Here is a 17600-nt window from a genome sequence, read left to right as displayed (position 1 = left end):
GCATGCTGATTACACAATATAAACAGGGCTTTTGTTTTCAGAGTACCAGAGTGAGCTGGAGCGCAGTTGTGGCACCTCTCAGGTGGGTGCCATTTCAGACGGGTGACCCTCCTGTCTCCTTCTTGTCTTTATGTACTTTTGAGAAGCCCCAAACAAACATTTCAAGTCAAAATGGAAGCTGGCCTGTATGGGAGAGTCTATGCTTTTTTTTTTTAGACTGCACCTAGCTCCTAGTTGTGATAGCTCAAGCTGTGGGGTGGGTCCAATTCATATTTCATTTTCTTCAGTCCATCTCCCATGTAGCAGTGACGGGCTTTAAGCTTTCCAGTCAGGCCTCTACCATTCCACAAGGAACCTTCCAAACTGCCCTAGCCATCTGCCTGAATCTAAGAGAATGAGGGAAGAGGGGGGTACATTTATTTGACCTGACCAGAATCTGGGGCACTGGCTGCTCCAACTCACCTGGTGACTTACTGTAAGTCACTGCATGGTGAGTTCTATTTGTCTTGAAATAAAAGTGCTGAGGAGAAATAAATACAATCATAATTAAACCATTAGCCCTCTCCAGATTCTTTGTTTGCAGCACCCAGTTTTTTTAAAATACTTTTCTGAATTTCTGCATCATCTGTTGCCTGTGGCTTGGACTGTTCTAAAAACCAAGAGCACTGTTTCTTGCCGTGACTCATTTTCAAATACACCGTATTTTATTTTATTTAAAAAAATCTCTGTTGCCGTACACCTGCATTATAACTATGGTGGAGGGAAATTGGCTTGACAAGTCTATCCTTGGAAATTGGTTGTTGCCAGTCGGTAACAAGCCCTCAATTATGTGAAACAAGCAGGAATAAATACTGCAGCCGTCCACCTCCAACTTGGAGGACATCCCCTGGTTGTGCGTTAGGAAAATGGGTATTGAGAAGACTGGCGGCTTTTTAAAGCAACAAGCTCTGCATCTTCTCATACCTGCCTTGGCTCTTCAGCGCAGGATGAAGTTTTTGCATCCCTTGGCTTTGCATAGGAAGCAGCGGCCTCACGTACCATTTACTGACTTCATGTTTAAAGCTGGACCTACCTAATCAGCACTTTGCAAAACAATATGAAAACTGAAATGCAGATGCCCTTCAAAATCTTCACCTCTTCAAGTTATGCACCGCAGATCTCCAGTCCAGCAATGAGTACAAAAACGCATAAAGAGTGTGCATAAAATGCACATATGTTCATGGAAATAAACATACAAAACGCTTTACATAATAATGTAAAAAATGTGCACACTGGGAAAAATTGCTTTGCAAGAATCTGTACATTGGGCACAATTTTATGCAGAAATTCACATTAAATTCGGATAGATTTTCATGAGGGCTTTTTAAACAAAACAAAACAAAAAACAAAATGAACTGATGTGCAGAACTAAAAAACCAAAACCAAGGGAAACGAAAATTGACAGCTACAGTATTTCCATTCCTAGTTGGGGGTGATCTATTGAGGTGTGGGAAGAGAGAGAAGGTCTCAATATTTATTTATTTGCATTTATAGCTTACCATACGCATGGTGTTACCAGGGTGGGTCAAACACAGTTTAATACCCCCAAAATAAAAATAAAGTGAAATAAAAACTTGTATAATTCTTAGCCAGTCTAGAATGCATTACAGCCACCCAGATCATGGTCACTGTGGATTGGCAATAGCTAATAATAATAATAATAATAATAATAATAATAATAATAATAATAATAATTTTATTATCTGGCTAATGAACTGATTGTCCCTCCCATGTGTGCAGCTGCAGTTTATAGGGAAGAGGCAGGGAGAAAGGGATTGTGCTACCTGTCTGAGGGACACAGGAAACTGCCACATACAGAGTCAAACCCAGATTTATATTGTCTGCACTGGCAGGCAGTGGCTCTCCGGAATTCCATGCAGGAGTTCTTTACAGTCTTGCCTGGATATGTTAGGAATTGAACTTGGGACCTTCTGCATGAGAGCTGGATGCTCTACCATTGAGCTAAGGCAAGACTTTCCTGGCTCTTCTTTTGACCAGACCTGCACAGCCTGTGCTCGATGTCTGATGGTAGCTCTCTGTGCACCAGAACTTTACCATGTACAAAGGTGGGTGGGAGAGGGAATCTGTCCAAGTGGTTCTTGTATTGCCCAGCCTTTGCTGAGCACCTCATGAAGGTAAGGTAAAGGACCCCTGACCATTAGGTCCAGTCGTGACCGACTCTGGGGTTGCAGCGCTCATCTCGCTTGGTTGCCCGAGGGAGCCGGTGTTTGTCTGCAGACAGCTTCCGGGTCATGTGGCCAGCATGACTAAGCCACTTCTGGTGAACCAGAGCAGCACATGGAAACACCGTTTACCTTCCTGCTGGAGCGGTACCTATTTATCTACTTGCACTTTGACGTGCTTTTGAACTGCTAGGTTGGCAGGAGCTGGGACCGAGCAACGGGAGCTCACCCCGTCGCAGGGATTCGAACTGCCGACCTTCTGATCGGCAAGTCCTAGGCTCTGTGGTTTAACCCACAGCGCCACCTGCATCCCCTCATGAAGGTAGGCCCCACTTTTTGGGGGGTGGCAGGGAGATCACAATACAGTGGTACCTCAGGTTACAGACACTTCAGGTTACAGACTCCACTAACCCAGAAATAGTACCTCGGGTTAAGAACTTTGCTTCAGGATGAGAACAGAAATCGTGTGGTGGTAGTGCAGTGGCAGCGGGAGGCCCCATTAGTTAAAGTGGTACCTCAGATTAAGAACAGTTTCAGGTTAAGAACGGACCTCCAGAACAAATTAAGTTCTTAACCCGAGGTACCACTGTAAAGCTGAACTGCAAAGAGATGTTGGGTTGGAGAGTGTGGCGGGTGATTAATTTAACAAACGCAAAGTGGGCGGTCATTAGATGTTCTTTAGTTATGTGTTTTGGAACTGTTGTTGAATCGCACCTTCTGTCCTTGGCGATACTCCCCCCCCCCTTTTGCAAAAAAAGAGAGAAACCTAGAAACAACACAGTACTGGGCAGATTGACAAGTAATTTTCCTTCTGGATTTTTGCTTTTGTTGCCAAAAGGTGGCATCTGCTTCTTGAATCCTCTGTGACTGAGGTCACTGCTTGCAGCATACTGAAATAGCCTGCAGTACTTAGGAATTGCAGGCAAGACCACTCCAACCTGCTGATGTTGCCCCAAGAAGGAGAAGCAATCTCCTGTTTCTCCAGGACTAGAAGGACAAGTTCTCTTCTCCTTCACTGTGTGGGATTGCCAAGCCATTGATAAACCTCTCCTCCAAGAGTTGAAAGCCATCCAGGTTGGTGACCATCACTGCCTCCATCATTTGACTATGAGCTGCATGAAAAAGTACTTTATTTCATCTGTTCTGAATCTTCCAACATTCAGCTTTATTGATGCCCATGAGTTCTAGTGTTATGAGAGAGGAAGAAAACCCTTTCTCTATCCACTTTCTCTTTTTCCATGCATAATTTTATAAAGCACTATAATACATTGGCTCCCAGTACGTTTCCGAGCACAATTCAAAGTGGTGGTGCTGACCTTTAAAGCCCTAAACGGCCTCGGTCCAGTATACCTGAAGGAGCGTCTCCACCTCCATCGTTCTGCCTGGACACTGAGGTCCAGCGCTGAGGGCCTTCTGGCAGTTCTCTCATTGTGAGAAACCAAATTACAGGGAACCAGGCAGAGGGCCTTCTCGGTGGTGGTGCCTGCCCTGTGGAATGCCCTCCCACCAGATGTCAAAGAGAAGAACAACTACCAGACTTTTAGAAGACATCTGAAGGCAGCCCTCTTTAGGGAAGCTTTTAATGTTTAACAGACCACTGTATTGTAATACTTTGTTGGAAGCTCCCCAGAGTGGCTGGGGAAACCCAGCCAGATGGGCGGGGTATAAATAATAAATTATTTTTATTATTATATATTATTATAAGGTTGCCTCTTACTTGCCTCTTCTTGATCTAAGAAGTCTCTTATATAATGATCTCTGGCAGGCAAGCAGCCTGATAAGCTTCAACGACTCTCTGTCAGTTTTACACAAGTTTATTTACAACAACAAGAAAAAACAAATCCAGAGCATGACTTCCACGTCCTCTCATTAACAGTAGTTGCTCAGTCTGACTCATCATCCCTCCTCCAACAGAAAGAACGCCAAAATCCCGCCTTTCTTCTCCTTCCCTTCCATTGTTCTCTGAGCTTCTCCAGTCTCCTAGTATGGGGACTGAACGGCCCGTTTCCTCACCACTCCCAGAAGACACAGCCTAAGACACTAGCTTATCTGCTAGTTGCCTGGCAACACTCGGCCGACTTCCAACTCCTCCTCTCCTTGGGAGCTAACAGCTTCTCCCTGGGAAGGAGGGGGGTCGGGCTGTCCTCTCTAAACTCTGACAAACAGGTCTCAGCTTCAGAGTTGGCTCCTTGCTCGCTTAGCTCATTTTCTGAGGCTGACTCTTCCGCTGCGCTCTGGGGGGCCATGTTAATGACACCTAACACTTCAACCTTATGCTGATTGTCCTTTTCTAAACTTTTGCCAACTCTTCCATATCCATTTCGATGCAAGGTGACCATTTTTGTTGTTTAGTCATTTAGTCGTGTCCGACTCTTCGTGACCCCATGAACCAGAGCACACCAGGCACTCCTGTCTTCCACTGCCTCCTGCAGTTTGCCCAAACTCATGTTAGTAGCTTCAAGAAGACTGCCCAACCATCTTCTCCTCTGTCGTCCCCTTCTCCTTGTGCCCTCAATGTTTCCCAGCATCAGGGTCTTTTCCAGGGAGTCTTCTCTTCTCATGAGGTGGCCAAAATATTGGAGCCTCAACTTCAGGATCTGAACTTCCAGTGAGCACTCAGGGCTGATTTCCTTCAGAATGGATTGGTTTGATCTTCTTGCAGTCCATGGGACTCTCAAGAGTCTCCTCCAGCACCATAATTCAAAAGCATCAATTCTTCGGTGATCAGCTTTCTTTATGGTCCATCTCTCACTTCCATAGTGACCATCTCAAAACCATAGTGACCATAAGAAAATGGCATAGTGACACAGAAAACTGTGAGGTGACCATAACTGTACACAATATTTCAAATGTGGTCTCACTGTAGATCTGTATAATGGCACAATGATACTGGCAGCTTTGCTTGCAATTCCTTTCCTAATGATCCCTAGCATGGAATTTGCCTTTTCCACACCTTCCGCCCACAGGGTCGACAACCTTGCATGCAAGAAAGAGAACCGTTACGAAAATACGCAACTCACTTTTCTGAAGGTGATGATGAAACAATTTCTAAACACAGTAAAAATCCCCCTTCGTGATTCTCTAATTTGTTATGTGGAGAAACTTCCAGCTCTTGAAAGAACATAGGAGCCCAGGGAACTGCTTTATGCTGAGTCAGACTCTCGGTCCATCTAGCTTGGAATTGTCCAAACGGACTGGCAGTGGTTCTCTAGGGTTCCAGACAGGGTGCCTTTTCCAGCCTTGGAGCTGCCAGGGATTGAAAACAGAACCTTCTGCCATTAAAGCAAGTGCTCTACCACCGAGTCGCGGTTTCAGAAGTATGGATCCCACTGAAAATCACCAACCCCAAGTTCCACGGACACCTTATCCCCGTAGCTATGGAAGTAGGAAATCCATAATAACTTTTACTGCAGATGTGTTTGGATGTCGGGCGGGAGCAGCCAAAGGGGAAAGCGATGTGGGCATCATTGGCTCCTCTTAGTTTTCATTCCCCCTGCTTTCCCAGTAAATTGGCCAGTGTTCGGTGTGCGGTTCTGAACGTTTTTCATCCCCGGACTTAAAAAAGCATGTGGCAGGTATTTCGTGACGCAAGTTTTGCACAGTCATTGAACCCAACACACCTTAAACTAACAGAGAGGGTGAAAGGTGGCTGTGTCTCTTCGGTGCCTGGAGATGTGTTTTTTAAAGACATGGCAACATCGTAGCTATAAAAGCACGTTTTATGTCAACTCTTTAAGAAGTTAAAGACTGGAGGGTTGTCTCCACAAACTGCACCCCCTCTCCTCTCCCCCACAACCCATGTGCACCTCCCTCCAGCCAGGTCTCCTGTGTTTGTCTTGGCAAGCGGAGACTGTCTGCTTGGCTGGCGCTCGGCTATTAGACAGATGAAACACAGAACTCTTGATCCTTATTTCAGTGGCGCTTCTATTTCGCAAATGGCAAAGCACAGCTCCCATCAGCCGCTTGCAATTGTCCAAAGCAGTGTGTGTGTGTGTGTGTGTGTGAGAGAGAGAGAGAGAGAGAGAGAGAGAGAGAGAGAGAGAGAGAGAGAGATGCCCTTGCAAATGTGCCCATTTGAATAATGAGAATGGCAGCTAGAATAGAAAAGATTCAGGATTTCTTTCAGAACGGAATGCCCATAAAACTGCGAAAGCTGTAAGGTGGTAATACCTTGGGGGGGGGGGCACTTTAGGGATGGAGGAGAAACCGGATCCAGCTCATATTTAAAGAGGATCCTGCTTAATTTTGCACTTTCTGAAACAATATGCGAACTGAAACACGGGAAAAATGTGCACATGAAGCAAATCTATAGACATACACATATTTATTGCGACAACAAATATATACAGTCACACCTCGGGCTGAAGTAGCTTCAGGATGAATATTTTTGGGTTGCGCTCCGCAAAATGATGTCAGTGCATGTGCAGAAGTGGCAAAATGTGACCCACGCACATGCAGTCACGCAGTCGCGTGTTACGTTCGCTTCAGGATGCGAACGGGGCTCTGGAACAGATCCTCTTCGCATCCAGATGTACCACTGTATATATTAGGAGAAATAGTTGGATCAGGAAGTGCTATGTATATGCTACTGTTTGAGGACAAGCATAGACATTTATTGACATTTGTACTCCACAAATCTGCACCTTGGCTTCCAACGTTGCAGACCTTTTTCCACAGAGGGCAGGGCCTTGACTGACTCCAGCTACAAAAGCTGAAGCTGCTAAACACACTCATGTGCTGGGATGTTGTTTAGCAGGGTTTGTTTGAGGGCGGGGGGGGGGGTTGTTGCTGTTAATGCTATTAATTTTTGTATCTTCATTTTAGATCTTACTATGATATATGTAGAAATTGTTTCATTTGGTTGTGTACTTTTTGATGTTTTATTTCTTGATTATGGCTACGCACGTTATGTCTGTCATTATGTATTTTTTTCATGTTGTGAGCTGCCTTGATCATGGTTTTCTATGGAAAAGCGGCATACAAATAAATTGATGGAGGATTGAAAATCACACAAAAATGCTTATGAATTTGTGTGAGGATTCAGTGCTCCCCCCCCACCCGGTGCATTTTTTTAAAAAAATAATGAAGTGATTTTGAAATGTGGAGAACTGAATTTAAGAATGGAAAAATGAGAAACAAAGTGAAACCAAAATTCATGTATTTGTCCTTCCCTAGCAGGCGCAACAACTCTCTGGGGCCGAGGCCTCTACAGCCTCCCCAGTGACCACTGGGACAGGGCTCAGCCATCTCAATTTTGAGGGGCAGAGGAGGCCTGGCAGGATGTGGCCCTGGCTGACCTATGTGGCCTGGTGTGTGAATGCCACATTGGGACATTGAACAAAAGTTGAGCTAACTTTCTCACAGGTATCAGCATAAGCTACAGTGTTAACACACCATATTGGCCTGACTATACGCCTCACCCGCACATAAGCCACACCTTTAAAATTCAAGGCTTCTTTGCGGGTGCAGCCCACCTCCCGTCACTACCACCCTGAATGGGGGGTGGCTGGTGCTTGGCACCCCACTCTCCAAGCCAGTGCTGGTGCTCGGCTCCGAATATGTTGTTGTTTAGTCGTGTCCGGCTCTTCGTGACCCCATGGACCAGAGCATGCCAGGCACTCCTGTCTTCCACTGCCTCCCGCAGTTTGGTCAAACTCTTGCTGGTCGCTTCGAGAACACTGTCCCACCATCTCGTCCTCTGTCGTCCCCTTTTCCTTGTGCCCTCCATCTTTCCCAACATCAGGGTCTTTTCCAGGGAGTCTTCTCTTCTCATGAGTGGCCAAAGTCTTGGAGCCTCAGCTTCAGGATCTGTCCTTCCAGTGAACACTCAGGGCTGATTTCCTTAAGAATGGATAGGTTTGATCTGGATAGGCTCTGAATATAAGATGCACTTTTTCACAGTTGGCATTTGGGGGGAAAAAGTGTGGCTTATATCTAGGCCAATACGGTATTCATGCTTTTGAATTTGCCCTCTGGGGCCTACAGCGCTGATCCAGAAAATGTCCCATGACGCTGCATCTCTATCTAAATAGCGCATTTGTGGAGTCAGCACATATAATCAAATAATTAGCCTCCTCCGCCTCCTCTCCTCAGCCTAGCATTGGAACAAAGCAACAGATGGTTGTTCTTAATTAATAGCTCCTCAGTGCCATGGGGCTTAGTGGAGAAGGCTGTTTAATTTCATTAGCATGGATCAAGGCAGGGTCCCATCCATTCCTGCAGCAGAAAAGGCTGGCTTAACCGTAGATTAGCCACGTAGCGTCTTCCAGACTTTGCCATGGCTTCAAACAAAAGAGCCCAAGGGGTGGCCAAACCCCAGGAAAATGTTCATACTTCCTCTCTTCATTGAGAACAAGATCAGCAACAAATCCCCGGCCCTGTTTGTTTGTTTATTTCTCTTAAGCTATTAATATGCATCTTAATCACTAAAGCTTTGAAGTGGTATACCCATTTATTTTTATACACACACATTGGATAAGATCAACTGAAATTAATAACGAAAGCAAAGCACTTCCTTAAAATTGCCTGCTGGACTAGAAAGGTCTTCATCGAGCCGGATGGCTCAGTCCATAGAGCATGAGACTCTTAATCTAAGGGTTATGGGTTTGACCCACACATTGGGGGAAAAATTCATGCATTGCAGGAGGTTGGACTAGATGACCCTTGTGGTCCCTTCCTACAGATTTTATGAATCTGAGCACCCGAAATTCAACAGGTTTCTAATCTCAGCCAGGAGAGAATTCTGCAGAATTGACCTCAAGATCAGTGACTGAGCCCCATTTATTCTGGCCTAGCTTTCAGACAGATGGGCAGATGCTGGGCAGATGAGGAATAGGAATAGTGCATTTTGACCCACTTGCACATCCAATTGTTTTTAAAATCATCAACCTGAAAATTCACCAGAGTGCATGTCTCCCATGTGTGGGCAAATTTGCCAAATATCCACTTTTTTTTGCAAGCAGTTCTCCCCAGTATTGCTCTTCTTTTTACCAATAGATTCATTTTATTCTCATTTTGTCCTAACATGCACCTTTTCTTTGGTTGGAGAACTGCATCACAGACTTTGGAGAAGCATGAATGTCCAAGGACAGCTGCACTCCACGTATTATATCAGGAACCGCAAATTAGGTCATTTCACATGAAAATGCAAACCAGCCCGAAATTCTCCCCCATCACTGCTCTATGGTGAAGTACAGCCTCTTGAATGTGGCACTTGATTGTTAGGGCTTTTAATACCGGGATGAGTGTTTGGTTTTGGATGCCTGCTATTTCTGTTTGTGTTAAGGAATGTGAGCATCCAAATGCAAATAGAAACATGTAGTGCATGGCAGCAGATCCCCCATTCAGTCTTAGGGTTTCAGAAACCGGTATTGGATATATTTGTTGGATATATTTGGAACTTAAAATACCAACGAGTCTTTTCCAGGTAACCGCAAGCTTCTTGGCTGCTGTTGCCTTAGCTATTCTCCCTCCCTTGAAACCCACACCCAGAAGTATCTGAGAGGTGAGCACAGCTGGACATTTGACTTCGTGTCTTAGTGGATGTCTGCTTGTTAACAAAACTGCCCTCATCCCCAAACCACCTTGCATGTCAGGTAGAGATGGATGACTCTGTCAGTTTCAGATTCTCAAGTTTCCAGCCTTTAATTCAGTTCTCCACATTTCTACAGAAAATTCACCAGCATTTAAGTTCTCATAACAAAGACATTTCCATGTCAAAACAAATTTTTTTTCTTTTTCTTTCCAGTAGCACCTTAAAGACCAACTAAGTTAGTTCTTGGTATGAGCTTTCGTGTGCATGCACACTTCGTCAGATACACTGAAACAGAAGTTGCCAGATCCTTCTATATAGTGAGAAGGTGGGGAGGGGTATTACTCAGAAGGGTGGTGGGAATGGGTGGTTGGCAGATAGCTGAGATGAGCCTGTTGACGGCTCTTAACGACTGCAACACGTCTTACAGGAAAAAGCAAGGGGTGAGAAGGTGAAAAATGGCTTTGTCATGTATAATGAGATAAGAATCCAATGTCTTTGTTCAGACCAGGTCTCTCCATGGTTTTAAGTTTGGTAATGAGTTGCAATTCAGCAGCTTCTCTTTCCAGTCTATTTCTGAAATTCCTTTGTAGTAATACAGCTACTTTTACATAAAATTGGACTCAGACCCCACACAAGAATACAAAAAAGAACTGAACAAGATTGTTAAGGAGCTACCCCCACACATCCAAGAACAGATCCTCACCAACACACCAACAGAACCTCGACCAGGAACTTTCTATCTTCTACCTAAAATACACAAACCAGGAAATCCAGGACGCCCCATCATTTCAGGTATTGGCACTATTACAGTGGGTGTCTCCGGTTATATGGACTCTGTTCTGAAACCATATGCCATCAGTGCTCCCAGCTATGTACGTGACACCACAGATTTTCTGAGGAAAATACAATCTTTAAATAATCTTCCCAACAACACTATACTAGCTACTATGGATGTGGAATCTCTGTATACCAACATCCCACACAACGATGGTTTACAAGCTATAAGGAACACCATTTCAGACAAAACCACAGCGGACTTTGCCACCAAACTCTGCCAATTTGTCCTTACCCACAACAACTTCAAATTCGGTGATGACCTGTTCCTTCAGATCAGCGGCACAGCAATGGGCACCCGCATGGCCCCACAGTATGCCAACATCTTCATGGCAGATTTAGAACAACGTTTCCTAAACTCCTACCCACTCAAACCTCTCTTGTACCTGCGATACATTGATGATATTTTTATCATCTGGACACATGGTCAACAGACCCTGGACACCTTCCACCAGAAATTCAATGATTTTCACCCCACAATCAACCTAACAATGAATCAATCTATGCAAGAAATACATTTTTTGGACACTACTATAAAAATACAGGATGGACGCATAGACACCACCTTATACCGTAAACCAACTGACCGACAAACATATCTACATGCCTCTAGCTACCATCCCAAACATACCAAACAGTCCATTGTATATAGCCAGGCACTACGTTACAGCCGTATCTGTTCCAATTCTACAGACAGAGACTCTCACCTAAGAGATCGACAGCAAACCTTTTTAGAACTAAAATACCCAGCAGATGAAGTTAGACAACAGATCAACAGAGCCAGACAGATACCCAGAGAGAACTTGCTGCAAGACAGACCCAAAAAAGAAAATAACAGAACACCTCTAGTCATCACATACAGCTCCCAAGTCAAAACAGTACAACGCATCATCAGAGATCTACAACCTCTCCTGGACAATGACAGTTCTCTTTCTCAAGCTCTGGGAGGAAGACCTTTCATTGCCTACAGACAGCCACCCAATCTTAAACAACTCCTAACCCACAATAATACTACAACCAGACGTAACACGGACACTGGCACCAGAGCCTGCAATAAACCCAGATGCCAACTTTGCTGCCACATACACCCGGACAACACCATTACTGGCCCCAACAACATCACACATACCATCTCGGGACTATTTAATTGCTCATCGTCTAACATTGTATATGCCATCAAATGCCAACAGTGTCCCTCAGCTCTCTATATTGGACAAACAGGCCAAACCTTACGCCAAAGAATAAACGGACATAAATCGGACATCAAGAATCACAAGACAGAGAAACCAGTAGGAGAACACTTCAATCTCCCAGGACATTCTATACAAGATCTCAAAGTAGCTGTATTACTACAAAGGAATTTCAGAAATAGACTGGAAAGAGAAGCTGCTGAATTGCAACTCATTACCAAACTTAAAACCATGGAGAGACCTGGTCTGAACAAAGACATTGGATTCTTATCTCATTATACATGACAAAGCCATTTTTCACCTTCTCACCCCTTGCTTTTTCCTGTAAGACGTGTTGCAGTCGTTAAGAGCCGTCAACAGGCTCATCTCAGCTATCTGCCAACCACCCATTCCCACCACCCTTCTGAGTAATACCCCTCCCCACCTTCTCACTATATAGAAGGATCTGGCAACTTCTGTTTCAGTGTATCTGACGAAGTGTGCATGCACACGAAAGCTCATACCAAGAACTAACTTAGTTGGTCTTTAAGGTGCTACTGGAAAGAAAAAAAAATTTTTTTTTTGTTTTGACTATGGCAGACCAACACGGCTACCTATCTGTAACATTTCCATGTGCAGTTTCAATATGTACCTTTTTTTGCGAGCAATATTTCTCAATATGATGTATTTTTCTGTGTTATTTTTTTAAGAAGAGCTGCAATTTTAATGCAAACATTTTCCCCAACATATTCATTTTTGTATGCATTCATTGGAGCACTGTGTCACAAAATTCAGAGAAGGGCAAATTTCAAAGGATAACTCTGGTTTGGGCAATATATTTCAAAGGGGCTCGCTATCGGCTCTGATCTTCCAAAAGTCCAAGCAGACCTTCAAAAGAAAGAGGCCTGCATTGGTAGAGCGAGCTTGGCATCAGTTCTACAGGTGGTAGTTGAAAACCCGTGTCTTTGGGGGGCATTTTTGGGGAGGAAACCCCCAACAATTTAGGTGTCTTCTTAAAAGAAGCTCAGCAACTTTTGGGTGTCCTGGTTTTTACTGTTTGAAATATGGCACCACTGCAGTCCAGTACAAAGGTGGCTTGGATTGCAGAGACAACGGAGATTAATGCCTTTGCTCAATCCACCACACACACACAGAGAGAGAGAGAGCGCGCGCGTCTGGAATGAAGTGGGTATGGGTTTCACCATAAGGCAGCTTTTTTTTGTTGGTTCAAAGAATTTCTCCCTAGTATCTCAATATATGCACAGCCCTCGGCATATTTACTCTGAAGGAAATATTGCTAAATTCAGTGGCACTTAACAGAACATTCCAATGCACGTTTATGCAACAATAATTCATGTTGAGCTTGATGAGACTTATTCCCTACAAAGTGTGTTCAGGATTGCAGCATTAGTGGGGTAAGATAAGGACAAAGTTTGAGAGCACCAGGTCACTGAAAATCTGGGCAGGGGACATTTTAGAAGGCGAGAAAGCACTGCAGAGGGAGGGATCCTGCCTAGAGGCAACTCTACCCATTGATTATTATGTTGAAACAGGAGTAGACCCTGACTGACTTCACAGTAAAGAGGCAATTAGGAAGGAAGCCAATTCTTTTTCCCCCTGCTGAACTGAGTAGAGTAAGTGATTGCTTATCCAGTCAGGGGGGAGATTGTATTACCGCGTTGCCTGGTGCTGGTAACACCACACCTGAATTCCTGTGCACCTTTTGACCTTAAGAGAGTAGAACTGCAAAGCAATAAAAACCGAGTGTTGAACTGTGCATCCAGAAATGCCATATGGTTAGGAATGGCAGAGAAATTCAATTAAGTTTTCATTTAAATGTGGACTTACCTCATTTGCACTTCGTGAAACAATATGTGAACTGAAGGACAGTCATCTTTTGCAATTCACACTGTCTGAATTTTGCAAGGCAGTCCTCCAGCCATATAGCATAAATGCATACACTGGGGTAAAGTGTGCCTTATAGATGCATATATTAGTGACTATAAACTAACAAAGATGCATCGTATTTTCCTTTGCAAAAACAAACAAACAAAAGTTTATATTAGGCAAAAATTCATACATATCAAGCCCAGTAATATGTACAAAAATGCTTATGATGGAGGAAAGCCTACATATAAATGCATATGCTAGTGACAGTAATTTGCAGAAATGCATTATAATAGAGGACACAGCTGTGCAATAAGGTGTCTATGATGCAAAATTGCATACCAAAAAAAATGTGCATATTAGGAGAAATTCACCTGCTGGTGAATTTTCACCTGGGATGGATACATGAGAGATAGATGGATAGATGATAGATAGACAAGCAGATAGATATAGGTCATGGAATCATAGAATCATAGAATCATAGAATCATGGAATCGTAGAATCGTAGAATTGTAGAGTTGGAAGGTACCCTGAGGGTCATCTAGTCCAACCCTTTGCAATGCAGGAATCTCAACTAAATCATGCATGATAGATAGGGCCATCCAACCTTTGATTAAAAACTCCCAATGAAAGAGACTCCACCACCTTCTGAGGGAGCCCATTCTTACCATCAGAAAGTTCTTCCTAATGTTTAGTTGGAGTCTCCTTTGAATGCATTGGATTGGGTCCTCTCCTCCAGAGCAGGAGAAAACAAGCTTTCTCTATCTGCCATGTGACAGGCCTTCAGATATTTGAAGATAGCTATCATATCTCCTCTGAGTCTCATCCAGGCTAAGTCTTATCCAGTCTTATCCAGGCTAAACATACTCAGTTCTCTAAACCATTCCTCATGAAGCTTGGCTTCTAGACGCTTTAACATCTTGTCCGCCTTCCTAATCATTCATACAAACAAATGAGGATGCAGTGGACACTCGGGTTGTGAACATGATCCGTGTGGGATGCATGTTCGCAACCCGCAGCGTTCGCAACCCATGTCTGCACGTCTGCGCACGTGCAGGTTGAGATTTGGTCTTCTGCGCATGAACAAAGCGTGATTTGGTCTTCTGCGCATGCGCAACCGCCGAAACCCAGAAGTAACCCGTTCCGGTACTTCCGGGTTTCAGCGGTCCACAACCCCAAAAAAACGCAACCTCAAGTGGCTGTAACCCAAGGTATGACTGTATATGGAGAACTGAACTCAATATTGGAAAAATGAGGAACTGATAGAAACCAAAAATTACCCATCACTTCTCTATTTACCCAACACCAACAACTTGTTTTTGAAAATATTCCCCACTGTTAACCTTTCATGAATAATGTCATCACCTATCTTACCACCCACTCCATCTTTCGCTGTAAAATAGAAAAATGGAAGAGGAACCTGCTGGGGGGAAAAGGCTGTTTTGGGCCTCCTTTCTTTTATTTTCTTTCCTTTGAATACTTCCAAGCTGAAAGCATTGAAAATGGGATATTTAAACAAACGTGGGAGTGCCAAGATAGAATCTTACGTCATGAGCATAGCAACTGTAGGCACAAACTCTCTCTGTCCGCCCCCCCTCCATTTCAAATGGCAAGAAAGCAATCCATTCACTTGCCAGGAGGCTGCTAGGTTGCCAACCTAATAATGCTTCTTGGCCATACGGAAAGGGGAAAATGAGGGTGTGATCCTGAAATGGACTTATTTGAACTTAAATAGCCCAATGGTTATTGTTGAGGAAAGGGGCCATTCAGAGGCAGAGTGGATGCTCTGCATTGCACTTCAGTTCTGCCATATCCCAATGAAAAGGATCTTCTGTAGCAGATTTGGGAAATACCTGTGCCAGTGATCCTGGAGAACCACTGCCAGCTGATTCCTGCCTTAAGAATGTCTTGCGTGTTTTGATGGAGCTGCGTATTAGCCTAAAAAAAAAAAAAAAACCCACACAACTTTTCAGGGAGCAAGAATGATCAAAACAGATAATTATACGAAATATTCCAATCCCTGACTTCTTTCCTTGAAAGGAGCAGTGCCGGATTTACATATAAGCTCAACAAGCTATAGCTTAGGGCCCCTCAAAAAATTAAAGGGAAAAAAACCCTGGATGTAGATTTCCAAAATATAAGATAAAAAACAAATAAAATAAAAGCTACATACAGCAACAGTGTTTTGTGTTGTGTAGGCTCCTCTGATGTAAGTAATGGGCCCCGCCTGCTAGCCTGTTCCCTCAAATATCACATTTAAAGGGCCCCATTACCTTCAGTAGCTTAGGGCCTCATCAAACCTAAATCTGGCCCTGGAAAGGAGTACAAAGTGGGGGTGGATAGACAGCATGTCTACTCAAAAGTAAGTCCCATTGAATTCAATGAGGCTTTTAAAAAGGTAAAGGACCTCTGACAGTTAAATCCAGTCATGAACGACTCTGGGGTTGCGGCGCTCATCTCGCTTTACTGGCTGAGGAAGCCGGCGTTTGTACGCAGACATTTTTTCCAGGTCATGTGGCCAGCATGACTAAGCCGCTTCTGGTGAAACCAGAGCAGCGCACGGAAACACCATTTACCTTCCCACTGGAGTGGTACCTATTTATCTACTTGCACTTACTCTATGGTAAATAGATAACAGTAATACAGCCAAAGGCAAAGTCCCTTCAGCCCCAAAAGCTTACATGTTCTCCCTTCCAGCAACCAAGTAGTTGAGGAGCTATTCCTCCAATCCTATAGACTAGGGCTGGGGAATTGAATATGGCCCTCCAAGCCTCTCTATATGGCTCTCAGGAATCTCCCAGGCCACTTCTCTTACCCAGCCAAACCCTCTAGTGCTTTCCTTGAGTGGTTTTTACCTGGGTAGGATGTGCTTCTCCTTTTACTGCCCCTTCCCCCACTGCCTTCTCTCACCACGGCCAACATTTGAATGGCTTCGGGGCAGAGGTGTTCTAAGTAACCACAACTTTGAAGTGGCGTTGAATAACTTTTAAACGCCGGTCCTAAGCATTCCAACTAGGGAATAGATCCCACATGATTCTGCAATGTCTCTCTGCAATTTCTCATTGCTGTTTAATTTATTAGCTCCCCTCTGCCATGGAGCTGCTGCTGCTCCCCCCCCCCCCCGACTGTTCAAGACAACGTGATTTTCATGACGGATCAGGAGTGGGAAGATCCAGATTCAAATTCATATTCCCCCATAGCACTTAATACATTGGGCACCCGAACACTGGACATTGGAAACTGCCTTAAAGGTAAAGGGACCCCTGACCATTAGGTCCAGTCACGGCCAACTCTGGGGTTGCGGCGCTCATCTCGCTTTATTGGCCAAGGGAGCCAGCGTACAGCTTCCAGGTCATGTGGCCAGCATGACTACGCTGCTTCTGGCGAACCAGAGCAGCACACGGAAACGCCGTTTACCTTCCCGCCGGAGCGGTACCTATTTATCTTATTGCACTTTTGATGTGCTTTCGAACTGCTAGGTTGGCAGGAGCAGGGACCGAGCAACGGGAGCTCACCCCGTCGTGGGGATTCGAACTGCCGACCTTCTGATCAGCAAGTCCTAGGCTCTGTGGTTTAACCCACAGCGCCACCCGCATCCCCGGAAACTGCCTTAAACTGGACCAAACCACTGGTCCATCTAGTTCCATTTTGCCCCTACAGGATTTCAGGATTTCTGTCTCAACCCTACCTGGAAAAGCCGGGGATTGAACCTGAGACTTTCTACGTGCAAGGCAGATGTTCTGCCACTGAGCTATGCCTGCTCCCCAATTGCCCAGACCCAGTAGTTCAGGGATAGCCTGACTCCAACTGGAGTCCTGCTGCATCTGAACCCATTACAGGGAGACAGTTGATTGCCAATTTGTAGATGCACACACTCCAACTTGTGTTTGTCCCTTAACATTTCCACACTCCTTTGCAGAGCAATTCCAACAGGATTTCTGTACCTCTCATCCA

The 17600-nt window shown here is 44.5% G+C and overlaps 1 protein-coding gene across 1 annotated transcript in view; it reads left to right on the top strand.

The window, feature by feature from the left end:
- Window positions 1-17600, top strand: part of ADAMTS3 (ADAM metallopeptidase with thrombospondin type 1 motif 3) — a 138147-nt gene that overhangs the window by 27384 nt on the left and 93163 nt on the right. The window lies entirely within an intron of this gene.

The sequence above is a fragment of the Podarcis filfolensis genome, assembly GCF_964270895.1.
Source record: "Podarcis filfolensis genome assembly, chromosome: 9".
NCBI lineage: Eukaryota > Metazoa > Chordata > Lepidosauria > Squamata > Lacertidae > Podarcis > Podarcis filfolensis.
Note: the sequence above shows the minus strand (reverse complement) of the source record. Positions and strands in the feature narration are given on the sequence as shown.